The 18,657-nt window shown below is 49.1% G+C and overlaps 1 long non-coding RNA gene across 4 annotated transcripts; it reads left to right on the top strand.

The window, feature by feature from the left end:
- The first annotated feature begins 8,928 nt into the window (after positions 1-8,928).
- On the top strand, positions 8,929-18,137 carry LOC109770410 (uncharacterized). 4 transcript variants are annotated; one of them, XR_012182539.1, is made up of 7 exons: positions 8,941-9,419; positions 9,562-9,643; positions 9,802-9,950; positions 10,598-10,825; positions 17,040-17,203; positions 17,285-17,504; positions 17,594-18,137. It is a non-coding gene; the product is annotated as an uncharacterized lncRNA (long non-coding RNA). The 4 variants fall into 4 exon arrangements; XR_006663088.2 differs by lacking the exon at positions 9,562-9,643 and adding an exon at positions 9,644-9,740 and having other exon boundaries at positions 8,947-9,419; positions 9,835-9,950; XR_006663086.2 differs by lacking the exons at positions 9,562-9,643; positions 9,802-9,950 and adding an exon at positions 9,644-9,740 and having other exon boundaries at positions 8,929-9,419.
- Positions 18,138-18,657: the final 520 nt, after the last annotated feature.

The raw sequence follows: 18,657 nt of genomic DNA, 5'->3' as shown, positions 1-18,657 counted from the left end.
GGTCACAGCGGCAATGGATGGTGTTTGAATTGCTAGACCTTTTATCTAGAGTGAACATGCAACTATATGTGTGTTGTAAAAGAATTGGAATTATTCAGGGTTCGTTTGAACATTTTATACATTAAATTGGTTTTCTAGCCATTTCAGGTGCACAATTCAAAATTAAACTACATGCACATGCTCCGGTGCACCAACATGGGTTGTAAAATCATATATGTGTCCATGGGTTTATGCTTATCTCCAATGCAGGAAATGGGGATGAAATTCGAACACCACAACACCGTGGCTCTCCGGCAAACGTTGACGTACTTGCTTTCGTAATTCTAGTAAATCCAGAATTCGTCCGAAATTCATGAAACTTGGCATGCTATCATGGAGCGGCATCAACATGCCATGGTAAATTTTTGTCCCATTTGGGGCAGGTTTGGGTATAAGCTTCTCATAAACCAGAGCTTCTCACAACAAGTGTGATGGTTTCGGTAGGGAACGTTTCACCTTTCTGGAAGAAACGATATCCATTGCCTCTTCTAGATTTCAAATTTTTTCCTAGTGTCAACATAGAACAACAGGAGTGTTGTGTCAATTTTTGGGATTTTTCGGGGTTCGCTTGGACATTTTTATACATTAACTGAGTTTTCTGTGCATTCATGTGCATAATTCAAATTTGAACTACAGGCACATGCTCTAATGCATATAAATTAGTTGAAAATTCAAATCTGTGTCCTTGGTTGCCTGCTTAGGTCCCATGCAAGAAATGAGAATGAATGTCAAACACCCTGCCACCGTCACTCGGCCGCAAACATTGAGATACCTGGTTTTTAAATTCTAGAAAATCCAAAACTCGTCTGAAATTCATGAAACTTGGCATGCTATCATGGAGCGGCATCAACATGCCGTGGTAAATTTTTTGTCCCATTTGGGGCAGGTTTGGGTATATGCTTCTCACAAACCAGAGCTTCTCACAACAAGCATGATGGTTTCGGCAGGGAACGTCCCACCTTTGGGGACGAAATGATATCCATTGCCTCTTATTGCTTCCAAAAAAATTCTCGTGTCAACATAGAACAATAGGAGTGTTGTGTCAATTTTTGTGATTTTTCGGGGTTCGTTAGGACATTTTTATGCATTACCTGAGTTTTCAATGCATTTATGTGCATAATTCAAATTTGAACTACTTGCACATGCTCCAGTGCATATAAATTGGTTGAAAAATCAAATCTCTGTCCTTGGGTACATGCTTAGGCCCCATGCAAGAAATGGGAATGAATTTCAAACACCAAGGCACCGTTGATTGCCGGCAAAACATTGAGATGCATGGTTTTTAAATTCTAGTAAATCCAAAACTCGTCTAAAAGTCATGAAACTTGGCATGCTATCATGGAGCGGCATCAACATGCCGTGGTAAATTTTTGTCCCATTTGGGGCAGGTTTGGGTATATGCTTCTCACAAACCAGAGCTTCTCACAACAAGCATGATGGTTTCCGTAGGGAACGCCCCACCTTTGGGGACGAAATGATATCCATTGCCTCTTATTGCTTTCAAATTTTTCTCGTGTCAACATAGAACAACAGGAGTGTTTTGTCAATTTTTCTGATTTTTCGGGGTTCGTTTGGACATTTTTATGCATTAACTAAGTTTTCAATGCATTTATGCGCATAATTCAAATTTGAACTACATGCACATGCTCCAGTGCATATAAATTGGTTGAAAAATCAAATCTGTGTCCTTGGGTGCATGCTTAGGTCCCATGCAAGAAATGGGAATGAATTTCAAACACCAGGGCACCGTTGATTGCCGGCAAAATGTTGAGATACTTTCTTTTTAAATTCTAGTAAATCCAAAACTCGTCTGAAATTCATGAAACTTGGCATGCTATCATGGAATGGCACCCGACATGTTGTGGTATTTTTCGTGTCCATTTTGAGAGAAGGTGCACTCGAATAATGACAGCCAACAAAGGCATTCTGAAAAAATAGCTGCCACTTTAATATCTCAAACGTTCGTATAACTCAAACCGTGTGCGTTCTGTTAACCATTCACGTGACGCCACATGTCTTGGTTTTAATGGTTTTAGGAGGTGCCATGCGGAAAGCTGCTTGACCTTGACCGAATGGGAGGCGTGCGAGCGTAGTCCAGTGCGCAGGCTAACTGTTGGGGATATAACTATTGGGTATGACCCGCCCAGGAGAGGCCGGGTTATACCGCTGGTGGTTTGTTATGACAAAGCCCATGAAGATGTTGAAGATGGCGGTTCATGAAACAGGCTTACTGAAGGCCCGAAGCCCAAAGGCGACTTAAGGCCTACAGGTGTAAACCGCCACATATGTATGACTTGTATTATAAGGCATGTGTAATTAGTCACCGAGCCGGGCACGTTGTATATGAGCCGGCCGGGACTCCTGTCGGCGTTCTGGGAACGGGGGTCCCCAGACTTGCCTGCCTGCGGCCCACGATGTGGCTGTGCTAGCAGGCCTGTATGGCCCATCTTCATCAACAAGGCATTCAAGACCCTCGCGAGGCGGGCGACACAAGACCTCCTCAGGAGCGGCCTCACCAGGTTGGCTCATGAGGGGCGGAGAGATCAAGGCAAGGCAAACCTCGCGAGGTTCTTGTGATGTGAGCCATGATGATCAAGGTCAGGCGGGCGCCAGGCGGGTGCCAGCGCGCGCAGCGTCCTTGTTTCCACTTTGGTGCTAAGGAGGCAAGCGCGGGCGCTGAGTATCGAGGCATCAAGCAAAGGTTTCCATACCAGTGCAACAAGACCAAGACCAGCAAGACGGCAAGATGGAGGTCACCATGGAGCCCAAGGCGGCGTCACCACCAGAGCCTTTTGCAGGTGAATACCGCTTTTGTCAGGATAAGCTATACTAGCTATCCCCTTTCAAATTGGCCGTTGTTGGCTCCCTTCCCGCTCAATATTTGGGAAGAGGACCAGGGTCTATATAAGTAGAACTAGCCACCACCGTAGAGAGGATCCGAGAACCAACTCATTCAGAGGCATCTCATCTCATCCTTAGCCACACACCAAGCACAAGAACACCTCAACCTCAGGAGGCTGTTCTTCCCCTTGTACTGTTCATCATCAGCCCAAGAGGCAATCCACCACCACACTGGAGTAGGGTATTACACCACAACGGTGGCCCGAACCAGTATAAGTCTTGTGTCTCTTGTGTTGTGAGTTCGTCGAGTTCGTCCGCGAGATCTTAGCAAGCTAGGGTGTGGATCGGTAGAGGGGCAAGAACTTCGCGTGCACCCCAGTGTTCGAACCTTAATGGTTTTGCCAGAACCCGTGATCTGACATTTGGTGCGCCAGGCAGGGGTGTGCCGAAGCTTCCTTTCCATCGCTCCACGTCCAGTTGCTCCATCGTCTCCATGGCGGACGCTCGCCGTGCTCGTGCTGAGCGCCGGGCTGCCCTCGCCACCCGCGTCGCTCAGACGGCTCCCGTCGGCGGGCCACCTCGCCGTTCTCCGTCGCCTGCTGCTAACACCGCCACCGGCCCGGCGGGGAACGAGCAGCAAGCATCCTCGCTGCACCCCTCGGTGCGGCGGGACGGCCACACCGCCACTCCATCACCGACTCCCGGTGGTTCGTCGTCCCACGCTCGTCGCGCTACTCATGGCGCACGAGCTCCCGTGCTGCCGCCCGGTCGACGACCTCTACGAGGACTGGCTTGACCGCATCGCCGAGCTCGTCAGCGCCGCAGGGGGCTCCCTTGCGCCGTCCCTCTCTCTGCCTCGCCCTCCGCCAGCTACGGGCGACGTAGCTCACGGAGCGCCTCCACCACCTCTGCACCAAGACGGCACCCTGGTGCCAAGGCGCGCGGCTCCGCGGCGCGACCCACCGCGTCTGGCGCCCGTGCGCAAAGAAAGAAGCTGTCAAGAAGTCCCTCGACCGCAAGAGAACGCTCCGCCACTCACCCACTGCCGCGCCAGGATGGTTTGCCGCGGCAAGGCCCCGCGCCGCCCACCGTAGAGGCGCGTGGGCGTCAAGACCAGGCTCCACCACCAAGACAGGCCCCGGTGACCATAGCCGGCTGCCGCGCCTTCACCCCTGAGTTGTGTAGCGTCACCTGGCCAGGCAAGTTCAAGCCAGATCTGCCTCCTCGCTATGACGGCACCCCCGACCCCGCGGAGTTCCTGCAGCTCTACGAGCTGAGCATCGAGGCAGCCAACAGCGACGAGAAAGTCATGGCGAACTGGTTCCCTATGGCGCTGAAAGACGGCGCTCGTTCATGGCTCCTGAACCTGCCTCCCGGCTCGATCTCCTCCTGGGACGAGATGTGTAACCGCTTCGTCGCCAACTTCCACGGCACTCGCGACCGCCCGCCAGCCGCGGGTGACCTGCGCCGCGTCAAGCAACAACCATGAGAGACCCTCCAAAAGTACATCCAGCGTTTCAACAACGTTCGCCTCAAGATCCCCAAGGTGACGGACGAGGCTATCATCTCCGTGTTCTCTGATGGCGTCCGTGACGTCAAGATGAAGGAGGAGCTCGCTAACCACGAGGAGCTGTGCACATCCCTGGAGCTGTTCAACCTGGCGACCAATTGCGCAAGATCTGAGGAAGGGTGCCTCTCCCTCCTTGAGCTCCCGGCTGCAGACCCGGAGGAGAAGAAAGCCAAGGCCAAGGACGTGAAGCGCAAGGGAGCAGCCGGGCTCACGACGGAACCAGACACCAAGCGCGGCAGAGACCAGCTCGAGTCATCCAAGAGCAGCCGACCGTTCTGCGCCTTCCATAACCTGCATACCCACAACACCAGCGACTGCCAACAGCTCAGAGCCATTCGAGAAGTACGCTTCGGTCGACGCCCCGAGCGCAACGACCGGGGCTACGACCGAGGAGGACGCGGTGGCGGACGTTGGGACAACCGTGGCCCGCGCCAGGAGTGGCGCAACCGGCCTCGTGAGGACCGCTGGCAGGATCAGCCTCGCGAGGGCGCCTGGAGGGATCAGCCTCGTGAGGATCGTCCTCAAGGCAACGTCGGTCTTCCTCCGCTATCGCCGCCGCCAAGAAGGAATGACGACCACCATCAAGACGAGGGGGCTGGGGGCTTCCAGGAGCCACGCGCTATCGCCTGCATCTGGGGCGGAGCTCAGGCCCCAGCCTCGCAGCGTATCTTCAAACAGTTTGCTCGTGAAGTGAATGCAGTCCTCCCCAAGCTTGAGGCCACACGCCCGCTCAGGTTGTCCACGTGCGCCATCACCTTCAGTTCGGCAGATCAGCTCAAGTGCGCGGCTACCGCAGGCGCCCTCCCGATGCTTTGCTCCCCGGTCATCAGCAACATGCAAGTCACCAAGACCCTCATCGACGGCGGCGCAGGGCTCAACATCCTGTCCGTCGACACATTCGACAACCTCCAAGTGCCATATGATCAGCTTGAGCCCACCAAGCCTTTCTCAGGAGTGACCGATGGTTCCACCACACCGATAGGGCAGGTCCGCCTCCCTTTCACCTTTGGGAAACGCAAGAACAGCTGCACCGAGCTCATCGACTTCGACGCCGCGCACATCCGCTTGCCGTACAATGCCATCCTCGGGTACCCAGCCCTGGCCTAAATCATGGCAGTGACCCATCACGGCTACAATGTCCTCAAGATGCCGGGAAGCGGCGGAATCATCACGGTCCCATGCGAAGAAAGAGATGCGGTGTGCTCCCTTGAGCGTGCCTTTCAAGCTGCAGCAATCAGCGACCCCGACAGCAAGGGCGAGTGCCCTCCTGAGGCCATCCCCAAGAAGAAGAAGCAGATGCGTCGAGCAGGACCTGAGGAAGGTGGCGACGCATCTGGAACCTCGTCAGGATCAGTGCCCACGCCAGGGGCGCCTCCCTCCATCGCATAGGAAGGTGCGCCCGACGCCCTCCTCGGGCAGGGCTCGGGGGCTCTCTTCTGGAGGGCCTCCAACCTTGCCAACATCACGAGGGAGGCGCTCGGGCACCACTTGGAGGCGTGCTTCACGACACGTTTCCCTTAGGAGAGCACAGGGCAAGGAGCGCCCATCGCTCAGGAGTTCATCACCAGGACCACTCAGGAACTGCAAGACACAAGGGCCATGCGCGGCGGCCGCCGCTCACCAGGCGCAGCTCCCCATCCAGGCAAGGATGCCGGGCTGCGCGTCTGGATCGACGTCCCAGGGCTCAATAGTGCCGCATCTCAAGAGCCCTTCTGGCCTTCGTGCGTGGGCCGTTGCGAGGTTCCACCACACAGTTACGTTCGCATGCCTTTTGGCCTGGCGAGCGTGTCGTCCTCCTATCAGTGCAACTTGCGGCGTTGTCAGGACCCCGATTCTAAGTCACACCGATATAGCCTGTAACACCTGTTATCACTTTACGGCCTCACGCACGGTGTTCCCACGGGTGTCGCCTTACCATGGCCCGGGACCGTTTGCGCCTTTCGGCTCACGTATATGATAGTGTCGCTAGCATCCATATGACAGAGAACCCGGGCCGACATGGCTAGTCGTGAACCCAAAGCGGCGCTAACTTACGGGGACAGGCATACATGAATCAACATCAAGCATGTCGGTCAGCAGCGTGTGAATCCGGGCTGTAGCACTGGGCTAACAGGACTCCGGGAACTCGGGCTGTAGCAGCCTAGGCAGGACGCCGGATGTCACCGCGTGACATTTCCCCGAAGGGACAGACACAGGAACGAAGTGAAACACATGCCGGCCAGTCTAAGTGTTCCGGAGCAGTAGTGCTGGGCTAGCAGGACTCTGGTAAACCGGGCTATAGCGGACTACCAAGGCTCAGTGGAGACACCAGACTACATTTCCCCATAAGAGAGGCTGCCAAGGATAAACAACTAGATTGTCGGATCCCACACATACCAAGCATTTCAATCATACACAGAATATGGTCGATATGTGTAAATACAACATGGCATCACAACAAAACTCTACAACTCAAAGTACTTTATTTAAAGGCTCCAGAGAGCCATACATAACATGTTCATACAGGTAGGGGTCACATGACCCGACACTCAAGTCATACAAACATACAAGCACATGCGGAAGCAAACTTGTCTGAGTACATACAACTAGAAAGAAAGAAGGCTTGACGAAGCCTGTCTATCTACAAAGGCCCTTCATAAGCTCAGGGTCACCACCTGGGTGGCAAGTCACTCGTCAACGTTGAGATCTACATAGAACCCATCAGAGGGGGCGGTGTTCTCTTCTACAACAATTATTAAAGCAACATGAGTATAAAGGTACTCAGCAAGTCTTACAACAGATCCTACTATACATGCACATTCTGAAGAAGGTTAGTGGAGTTATTGCAGCAAGCCAGCTTTGACTCTTGGCTAAGCTATCCTACGAGACACCACTTGTAAAAATAGTTTTCGTACACGAGTCCTCTAATCACCATCACAATACTCCACTGTGGATCCTCCCTCATCATCCTACGAGAGGGCCATCCGCGGTACTCACACTTATCTCGAGTCTTTTAGTAGTAACCATTAACTTGTCTATGAACTGCATAATGCGACCAAGTAGTCCTTTGCCGTGGACGCGGCTATTCGAATAGTTTTATACCCTGCAGGGGTGTACTTCTTCACACACGCTTCCACCACTTATCGCCGTTTACACGACATGTACTCGGCAACCTTCAAGCGGAAGCCCAGCGAGGGTGTCGGCCACGACCTGACTAAACACACGAGTTCCTAGTCCAGGTTTATCGCCTATTCGGGTTCCATCCGCAAGGAAGTCCGGCCGGGGTGTCCTCAACGGCCCAATACGATGTGTACAGGGTTCCCGAGACACCAAACGGGCGACTCGGTACACCGGGCCACGTGCTTACCGCATCACAGCCCACCCCTAAGGTCAGCGCCGCGCACGGCCTCCAGCATACTACAAACACCAAAAACTACTTGCAACTCCTGGACAGAGGACAAGAGTGGTTAATAAGTCGAGAGGGTCCATTGGTTTCGGGCCCAAGGCGTGGTAGTAGCTGATCCTAAATCACACATACAGATATCAGTTCTTAAGGACGACCTCAATGAAACAACCCACCATGTACTCCTACATGGCCTCTCATCGATACCTTTACCAAATCATGTTCAACACTTCACTCTCATTACCGACGCAACCATTCACTCTAGTTCATCACCCCGATGAGCCAGACCTGACACGACTCTAAGCATAGCAGGCATAGCATGGTAGGAAACACAAACATGGCTCAATCAACTCCTACACATGCTAGTGGGTTTCATCTAGTTACCGTGGCAATGACAGGTCATGCAGAGGAAGTGGGTTCAACTATCGCAACACACAGCAGTTTGAAACGCGTTGTCTTAATGCAGTAAACGAGAGCAGAAGCGAGAAGTTGGGTTTGTATCGAAATGATCAATGGGTTGCTTGCCTGACAGAGTGGTAGTGGGATACTGCCCTTCAGTCGGATATTCGTGGGTATCCTCGGAGGCATAACCTACCACGAAAATCACATCGGTAGCACAATCATTAAATGGCAATATGCAACAATATGATGCATGCTATGACATGGCAAAATGAGTGTGTTTTGGCTAATGCAACTTAGAACAGATTAGTTTGACCTCTTTGAATCAAAGATTCAAATGCAAACCCAAAATAAGAGGTCATATTAGTGCATTAACTTTCTTCGTCTAAATAGCAAGGTTAAAGTGTTCTGACATGCATGAAACCAGTACAGATGGAAAAATTGAATTTTTCTGATCAAATTCATATATAAATCTTTGCATTTGGAGTTACAGATTAATTTCTATGAATTTTTGAAGTTTGTAGTATTTTCTGGAATTTCCTGTATCTTTACCTACTAATAAACCAGCGATTGCTTCTGGTCGTCCGTCATCGTGGCAGTTTTGCAAAAAACGCCCCTGAGTTTACGTGAAATCAACCCACACTCCCTGTTTTAGTGGCACTTTGAAAAAACGTTTCACTTTTACAAAAATAACCCTGTAAACCCGCCCGGGCCCGAACCGCACCGCCGCCCGCAGCTCCCTCCTGCCCTCGCTCCCCTCGCGCCCGCAAGTCGCGTCGCCGGCGATCCACACCTCCGCCACGCCCCGCCGCCGGCAACCTTCACCGCTGGACCTCCGGCCACTCCGCTGCCTCGCCCCTCTGCATTCTCCTCCTTCCTCTCGATCTCCTCTCACATCTCTCCCTCTCTCTCGCTGAACAGGGACCTCCACGAGGGCCATGGCGCCGCCGGCCCTCAATCTCACCAGATCCGGTCGCCTCCACGCTAAATCTGCCGGAAATGGATCCACCCCGGCCAGATCCGGCCGGATCCGGCCGGGCCTCCTGCCGACGCCTCATCGAGGAGTACAACTGTTGCCCCATGCCAGCCAAGATCCTCCAGATCCTCTCCACCCAACCGCCGTCATTGCAGGAGGACTTTGGCGAGTGGCTCACCAAAAAGCTTCCCCAAATCCTACAAGAGGCTCTGGTAGGAATACACATGTACATTAACCTCAATATCTACTTGATTAATTCAGTTATTACACTTCCCTTTTGAACTAATATATGCACTTTCAGTCAAGTACACTCATCTTGCTAATTAAATTGCGTGGCAAATCTTACATGGGCAGTTTAATTGTGTGATTGTTGAGTGGTCCAGTGAGTAGTGCTTCTATAAGCAAGGGAATGATAGAATGATGCACGATTCTGCAGGTTAGACGAGCCGCTGACAAAGACATACCTCTATTCTGAATTTTTACTTGCAAAGATGGACCATCAGCTACAGAATATGTTGGCTAAACTCTCACAGGTCACTAACAATTTTTATTTATTGTCATCTTGGTAATTGGCATTGGTGGTATTTTCTTTAGGTTCAACAGAAAGTTGTTCAAGTGAAAATGCAGAGGAACATGTTGAACAAAGGACGTGGTATAAAAGGGAAGGGACAGTCTAAACAGTACAATGATGCAAGTTCAGATTTCATATGCTGTCTACCCTGCCTCATGAATATGCTAGCATGGTTGTCTTCTAGATTATGCACATGTCTTTGTTTTCCATATACTGTCGACGCATTGTGTAGTATGTACTAATTCTAGGGAGACTGATCTCATATTGTTCACTCTTCAGAATTAGTATTTATAAGTTTTTGTGTGGTTTTAGTACCTCAGTTAAGAAATAAACATTAGCCTTCTCTAAAGAGGTCTGCTGCCTTGCTTTTTATAATTCTATTAATTTATATTAATCTCCTTGTATAGAACTTCTGTTGCATTACTCCCCCATTGCTGTTAGTGGCCCTGTCACAAGAGATTGTTGTAAGTCCTCAATATGTGTTTGATGTCAAGCAATGTCCAATCTACTACATGGTGTCTCAGTCTCAAGTTCATAATTTCTGCATCATTTGAATTGTATACAACATGATACAAAAGCAGTAGGTCTCCAGCCGGCACAAAAATGCAGACTTGATTTGTTTCAGTTCCTTAATACATCTACTACAACCTACAAGAGACCCTAGCTAAGAAAACAAAATCAAGGACCGATGTACTTCTGACATTATTTCTTATTAATATCAAATTAGAATAACATTGATGGAACATATTCTTTTTCTCTCCTTGCTTGAGTTAAAGGAGTACAATATTGCATTTTGCTGAGATGTTCTGCTCAATGCAGGTCTAGAGCCGACCAAGGAAGTCACAGTTTAAGAGCTCGAGGAGGAGGGGCGTGTGGAGGTTTCCGCCGCCAGTGGCTGCACTGCTGGTCTTCGTTGCCTGCTCCTGTCAGATCTAGCATGACCTATCCTATCGGTTCTCCATCGCTTCACTTTGCTTCATGTGCATATGTGTGGAGAAGATGACGACCCCGCCCCTGTTCTTCGCCAGCCACACTCTCCCTTATGCGGTAATAAATCTCAAGAAATGCCCTTTCCGTTTACATTGTTAGAGTTATAATATAAGTCATGTATACCCCTTTGTATTTATCCCATTGTATAAGGGGTTTCCTGCATATGTTCCACACCTGTACATGTATATATATCGGCCTATGGCCTCATGGGAATACAAGTTGCATATTTTCCTAACATGGTATTAGAGCTAGGTCAATTTTTTGCACGCTGCAACTTGTGCTGATTTATCCGGCCGCCGCTCTGTTTCCCCGATCGAGCGCCGTGTCTCCGTCGCTGCTGCCTCTCCTCCCGACCTGACTGGGCCGCTCGACCTTCCTGGGCCGCTGCCTCTCCGATCGTCTGCCGTGTGGATCGCTAGGCCGATCGGCTGCCGTGTGGATCGCTCGGCCGTGCTGCTCTCCATCTCCTCCCGATCCCCTGCCGCCGCCTGAGAACTGCTGCACCCGATCCGATCCCCTGCCGCCGCCTGAGAACTGCTGCACCCGATCCCTTGCCGCACTGGATCCCGCCCCCCGCTGCCCTTCTCGCAGCTTTTCGCCGGCCTCCCGTGCCGAATCCCGCTCCCAGCCGCCGTCCTCGTCCGGCTTCTGCTGATCTCGGATCTTTGCCAAAAAAAATGTCTGCTGCATCGGGCTATGTTGCTGTCCCTCGCTGTCCGGTGATCTTCGATGGTACCAACTACACCGAGTTCGCTGGCTTCATGCGCATTCACATGCGTGGCATTCGTCTCTGGGGTGTTCTTTCTGGCGAGGTCTGCTGTCCGCCACGTCCGGTTCCTCCGGTGGCCCCTACTCCGCCAACTCCACTGGTTCTTCCTACGGACGCTACTCAGGCCGCTAAGGATGCAGCTAAGCTTGCTGATGAGACTGCTGATCGTGCTTATGATGAGAGGGTTTTGTCTTATGAGGAGGCTCTTCAGACATATCATGGTGCTTTGTCTGTTTACACCCAGTGGCTTGATGATGATGCTCGTGCTGCAGCTGTTCTCACTGCTAGTGTTCTGCCTCAGTTTGCTTCTGAGTTTCTGGGTCTTCCTACTGTCTTTCAGATGTGGACCTGTCTTCGTCAGCGCTATGAGCCCTCTGGTGATGCCTTATACCTTTCTGTGGTTCGTCAGGAGCATGCTCTTCAGCAGGGTGACTCTACTGTTGATGACTTTTATGCACAGAGTTCTGCTATCTGGCGCCAGCTTGATTCTCTCCGCAGTGCTGGTTGTCGTACTTGCCCCTGCTGCCAGGCTGTCCAGGCCAACTTGGAGTTTCATCGCGTCTACGAGTTCCTGTCTCGGCTCCGTAAGGAGTTTGAGCCCCGGCGTGCTCAGTTGTTTGCTCGTGGCCGTATTTCTCTCATGGAGGCGCTTTCAGAGATTCGTGCTGAGGAGACTCGCTTACGTGGTGCTGGTTTGCTAGAGGTTCCCTCTGTGCTCGCTACTCGGGCTTCTTCCACTCCACCTGCTGCACCGCCACATTCTCGCTCGAGTGCTCCGCCGCTCTTGCCCACTCCTTCTGGAGGCTCAGGTCGCCCCCGTTCACATTGTGACTACTGCAACAATGATGGTCATATTGAGTCCCAGTGCTACACAAAGCGGAAACACCTGCGCAAGGCGCGATCCTCCTCCTCAGGGACTTCGTCATCTCCCTCGACAGCTTCTGCCATTGCTTTGACTGAGCAGGATATTCTGAGACTTAAGCGTCTGCTCGCGGCTTCAGGTTCTTCCTCGACGGGTACTGCTGGTTCTGTGACTGATGCTTCTCGCACTGAGCACCCGCCCTCTACACAGTCAGGTACATCCCCATGGGTTCTGGACTCTGGAGCTTCTTTTCATATGTCTTCTCATTCTTCCGCTTTGTCCTCTCTTCGATCGTTGGATTCTCCTGTTCATGTTTTCACTGCTGATGGTACTCCACTTTATGTTGCTAGTCGAGGCCATCTTTCCACTCCTTATTCTGTTCCTGATGTTGCTCATGTTCCTCGACTTACCATGAATCTGTTTTCTGCCGGTCAACTTACTGATTCTGGTTGTCGTGTCATCCTTGATATTGACTCTTGTTCTGTCCAGGATCGTCGCACGCACACTCTGGTTGGGGCTGGCCCTCGCCGCCGTGATTCTCAGGGTCTTTGGGAGTTGGACTGGCTTCATGTTCCTTCCGCTGCCACCACCATCGCCAGTCCCTCCGTTGCTGTCGCCTCTGTTACTGGTTCCTTCAAGCAGTGGCATCATCGACTTGGTCATCTGTGTGGTTCTCGGTTATCGTCTTTAGTTCGTCGAGGTCTTCTGGGGTCTGTCTCAGGAGATGTCTCTTTAGAGTGTCAGGGTTGTCGTCTTGGCAAGCAGATTCAGTTACCATATTCACATAGTGAGTCAGTGTCTAAGCGTCCTTTTGATTTAGTCCATTCTGATGTATGGGGTCCGGCTCCTTTCGCTTCGAAAGGTGGTCATAAATACTATATTATTTTCATCGATGATTTTTCTCGTTACACATGGCTTTATTTCATGACTTCTCGTAGTGAGGTGTTGTCTATTTATAAGCGTTTTGCTGCCATGGTTCATACTCAGTTCTCTTCACCCATTTGTGTTTTTCGTGCTGACTCCGCTGGCGAGTATATCTCTAAGATGTTGCGTGGTGTCCTTGCTGAGCAGGGTAGTCTTGCCCAGTTTTCTTGTCCTGGTGCTCATGCTCAGAATGGCGTGTCTGAGCGCAAGCATCGTCACCTTCTTGAGACGGCTCGTGCGATGATGATCGCCGCCTCTCTTCCACCTCATTTTTGGGCCGAGGCTATCTCCACTTCCGCCTATCTCATCAACCTTCAGCCGTCCGCTGCTTTGCAGGGTGGTGTTCCTTTTGAGCGTCTTTTTGATCGTTCTCCTGATTATTCGATGCTTCGCTTGTTTGGTTGTGTTCGCTATGTTCTTCTTGCCCCTCGCGAACGCACCAAACTGACCGCTCAGTCTGTTGAGTGTGTCTTCTTAGGCTATAGTGATGAACATAAGGGCTATCGTTGTTGGGATCCTATCAGTCGTCGGATGCGTATCTCTCGAGACGTGACTTTTGATGAGTCTCGTCCTTTCTACCCACGCCCATCTTCCTCGATTTTTTCCGTGGAGGATATCTCTTTCCTCACTTTTCCTGACTCACCTATCACCCCCGTCGCGCCTGCGCCTATTCATTCCACTCCCTCTGCTTCTCCACCCCTCGTCGATTTGCAGCCACCTTCTTCCCCGGTCTCCTCACCTAGCATGTCACCGGATTCTACACCTTCATCTCCGGTGACTTTTTCGTCGCTACCCCCCGATTCTCCCTTGGCGATTCCTCCTTCTATTGTTCCATCTTTTCCTCAGCATTACACTCGTCGTTCACGACCTGTGGATGCTTCCTTGGATGAGTCGTCCTCTTCCTCTCAGCCTACTTATGGCTTGCGCTCTCGTCCTCGTCCGCCTGTTGATCGTTTTGGATTTCCCACCGCTGGTGCTGCTGTTCTTGAGCCGACTTCTTACCGTCAGGCTGTTGTTCATCCTGAATGGTAGTTTGCGATGGCAGAGGAGATTGCTGCTCTTGAACGCACTAGTACCTGGGATCTTGTTTCTCTTCCTCCCGGAGTTCGTCCCATCACTTGTAAGTGGGTCTACAAGGTTAAGACTCGCTCCGATGGTTCTCTTGAGCGTCACAAAGCTCGTCTCGTGGCTCGTGGTTTTCAGCAGGAACATGGTCGTGATTATGACGAGACTTTTGCTCCTGTGGCCCATATGACCACTATTCGTACACTTCTTGCTGTTGCCTCTGCACGCCACTGGTCTATATCTCAGCTTGATGTTAAGAATGCCTTTCTTAATGGTGAGCTGCGTGAGGAGGTATACATGCAGCCACCTCCTGGGTATTCTGTTCCTGATGGCATGGTATGTCGTCTTCGTCGCTCTCTCTATGGCCTTAAGCAAGCCCCTCGCGCCTGGTTTGAGCGTTTTGCCTCTATGGTCACTGCTGCTGGTTTTTCAGCAAGTGATCATGATCCAGCCTTGTTTATTCACCTTTCTCCTCGTGGTCGGACTCTTCTTCTTCTCTATGTTGATGACATGGTCATCACTGGGGATGACCCCGAGTATATTGCCTTTGTAAAGGCCCGTCTTAATGAGCAGTTCCTTATGTCTGATCTTGGACCTCTTCGCTACTTTCTTGGGATTGAAGTCTCTTCTACCTCTGATGGCTTTTTCATATCCCAGGAAAAGTATATTCAGGATCTTCTTGCTCGTGCTGCTCTTACTGACGAGCGCATTGTTGAGACTCCTATGGAGCTCAATGTTCACCTCCGTGCTACTGATGGTGATCCTCTCCCTGACCCGACGCGTTATCGTCATCTTGTTGGCAGTCTTGTCTATCTAGCTGTCACTCGTCCGGACATCTCTTATCCGGTTCATATTCTGAGTCAGTTTGTCTCTGCTCCCACATCGGTTCACTATAGTCATCTCCTTCGTGTTCTCCGATATCTTCGGGGCACGATCTCTCACCGTCTATTCTTTCCTAGCTCCAGTTCTTTACAGCTTCAGGCCTATTCGGATGCTACGTGGGCTAGTGATCCTTCTGATCGCCGTTCACTTTCTGCTTACTGTGTTTTTCTTGGTGGTTCTCTCATTGCCTGGAAGACGAAGAAACAGATTGCATTTTCCCGTTCGAGTGCTGAGGCTGAGTTGCGAGCCATGGCTCTTTTGACGGTAGAGGTGACTTGGTTACGGTGGTTACTTCAGGATTTTGGTGTTTCTGTCACTACACCGACTCTGCTCTTATCTGACAGTACAGGTGCTATTAGCATTGCGCGCGATCCTGTGAAGCATGAGCTCACCAAGCATATTGGTGTTGATGCTTTCTATGTGCGCGCTGCTGTGCAGGATCAGGTTATTGCTCTTCAGTATGTGCCTTCCGAGTTACAGTTGGCAGATTTCCTGACGAAGGCCCAGACTAGAGCACAACATGGCTTTTATCTCTCCAAACTCAGTGTTGTTCATCCACCATGAGTTTGAGGGGGGTGTTAGAGTTATAATATAAGTCATGTATACCCCTTTGTATTTATCCCGTTGTATAAGGGGTTTCCTGCATATGTTCCACACCTGTACATGTATATATATCGGCCTATGGCCTCATGGGAATACAAGTTGCATATTTTCCTAACATACATGAACATCAAACCTACTTTTTTGTTTGATGTTGGTGCATGTCCTGCCTGATATGTGTGTTGGGCTGCTGCTATGTGATTGCTGGCTGTGTTGCTACTTGTGGCAACGGTTATTTTTTTAAAGTATGTGGGACGACAACGCTTCTGTCTTTTGGTGGAATCATTTTCCTTTTAATTTAATTACCTGAGAAAAAAAATCTATATTTTCTTACTTCCCTTTCTCTGTTGTTTTCATGGCTGACTATTTGAAGTTATCTGTTCACTGAAGCAGTTCTTGCCTGAGGGCAAGTTTTTGTATGTTCATCTAATAATGGAAAAGATTCAGACCTTCGATTTTGTAGGAACGATTTTATTGCTCGAGTAAGATATGTGTTTACCAAAGAACATGAGAAGGGCAAGTTTTTATACATTGGAACTTTCATTACCCCCAGTATTTTAGTCCTTTTCCTTGCATCTTGCTCCCAGGAATCCTTGAGTGTATAGGTTCTCTCCATTGAAACCGTTTTGGTAGAATACTTATGGTGGTATAATTGTTTTACCAGTATTATAATTCAGCTGTGCAAAATTTAATTGCGGCTGTAAGGATTCAGGTTTGTCTCACGGTAAACCTTATCAGTTAGACCTGGTAAAAGTTGAATACTGCATCCATTTATATTATATTATCCATCTCTTTTACGGCGGCTTGCTAACTTATTTTGCATAGCACTTCTAACCGCATCAAGTGTGTTCTTTGATGAATCCTAAACAGATGTAGACGTACATATTTGATTAGGCCGCCTAATCAGTTTACTTTATCTAATAGATTGAAAGTTTTTTGGTTTCTATTTATGGTGAAACAAATGGGTTCCTCACAATTTAGTTGATGGTAAAGAGTTAGTGAAGCCGACATTCCAAATTACTTTACTAGATTAGTCGTATTGCACTTACCTTTCATAGAATATGAATATTTACTTTGTTTTTCATATCACATCTTTAAGATATTTAGTTCAATCTGCTTCTGTTGGCACCCAAAAGTTTATCAAACTATTTTACTTTTCCTTTATGCAGCACAATAACCATCATCGCAGAAGCTTAGCTGATAGGCGGTGAGCTTTTTGGAGAAAGCAGAGACGAAGATTTCTATTGGCCAAAAAGATGGAGGCGCCATCGGAAGCACTGGCGAGCAACAGTCAGCCGATGCATCGACGAGCTGAGGCGGGCTTCCAATAAAGGTCCGAAACAAAGAATGGCCTTTTGAGCTGGTAGAGGGATCACTAGACATGGTGTTCATGTTTGTGTTGGCTTACATGCAGAAATAAGGAGGATAGTAAGACTATTGGAGGTCGCCATTCAAGGATTTTGATATCTGAATGTTATGACAATAGCCCTCTGCGTCCTGGTGGCCACTGTATGCTGCAGCGAAGGGCACACTTCAATTAGTGTGCAGGCAAATGCGCTGATCCCGAGTGTGATTTGACATTGTGATTTGCAGTTTATCAAGGTCGTCATTAGCCGAGCCGTTCCTATGCTTCGGTGAGTGGCACTTCCCTCCCACCCTACAAATTACACTAATTTGTTTGATTATTATTGAGTGGTATGACCTAATTAATCTGTACACTTAGACACACGACCAAGGAAGGAAAGATCGTCTCCAGAGATCTTCAAAATAGTACAATATCAGGCATTTTAGAGTACAATTTCTTTAAGCTAAGTTTTTCTTTTGCATGGAAGCTAATTTTATATCTAAGTTTTTCTTTTGCATGGAAGCTAATTTAATATTTGAAGTGTAATAGATACACATGCCTGAATCTGGATACACTCCAGTGCTGATGGTAATACTTTCAGTCACTCACAAACAATAAGCTTCAGCATACAAAGCAGAGCCCAATGCTATTGGATTGGTGTGCTGGTATGCAATTCCTTGTACATTTTACTTCTATATAGGATTTCCGATTACTGGGTGCAAACTTTGTACAAGGCAGTCTGAGCTACCACTTGGTGAAGATGCTATCCAATATGTTCAGTGATACCCTTTTGTGTGTGTAGGGAATCACTGATATGATACAACTATTTGTTATCTGAATTTTTGAATATATGTACACCCATGGTGATGTTTGAGTGCTCATTTATAAAGCATTCGTCTATGAATGAATTTTCTGAATATTACCACATGCAATGTGTATGTATGATAATAGTAGTACACTTGCGATGATGCAAAACACTTTTGATGATGTTGTTCAAGTATTGTACTACAGTTCCATTCAAGTCATTTTTCCCACGGGCATTTGTACTTATATAAATATATACATATACAACACCCTTATAACGTATTAAGTCTTTTGGTCAAATATAAGCTACTTAGCAACTCAGCTTTGCACGTCGCTTTGTCAGCATCGCCGCCGACACCTCGTCCGCCAGCATCAGCGCTGACTGCACCCATGTACTCCCTCCGTTTCTAAATGCAAGTCTTTTTAGAGATTCCACTAGAAACTACATACGGATGTATATAGACATATTTTAGAGTGTAGATTTACTCATTTTGCTCCGTATGTAGTCCATAGTGCAATATCTAAAAAGACTTATATTTAGGAACGGAGGGAATATAAATTAAGAAATAATACATTGATTTACAAAAAATACTCAGTGTAACCTTATTTCTGACTTTTACTAAATTAGATTAAAAAAA

Source organism: Aegilops tauschii, chromosome 4 (genome assembly GCF_002575655.3).
Source record: "Aegilops tauschii subsp. strangulata cultivar AL8/78 chromosome 4, Aet v6.0, whole genome shotgun sequence".
NCBI lineage: Eukaryota > Viridiplantae > Streptophyta > Magnoliopsida > Poales > Poaceae > Aegilops > Aegilops tauschii.
The sequence above is the reverse complement of the archived record's forward strand: the minus strand, read 5'-3'. Positions and strand labels throughout refer to the sequence as shown.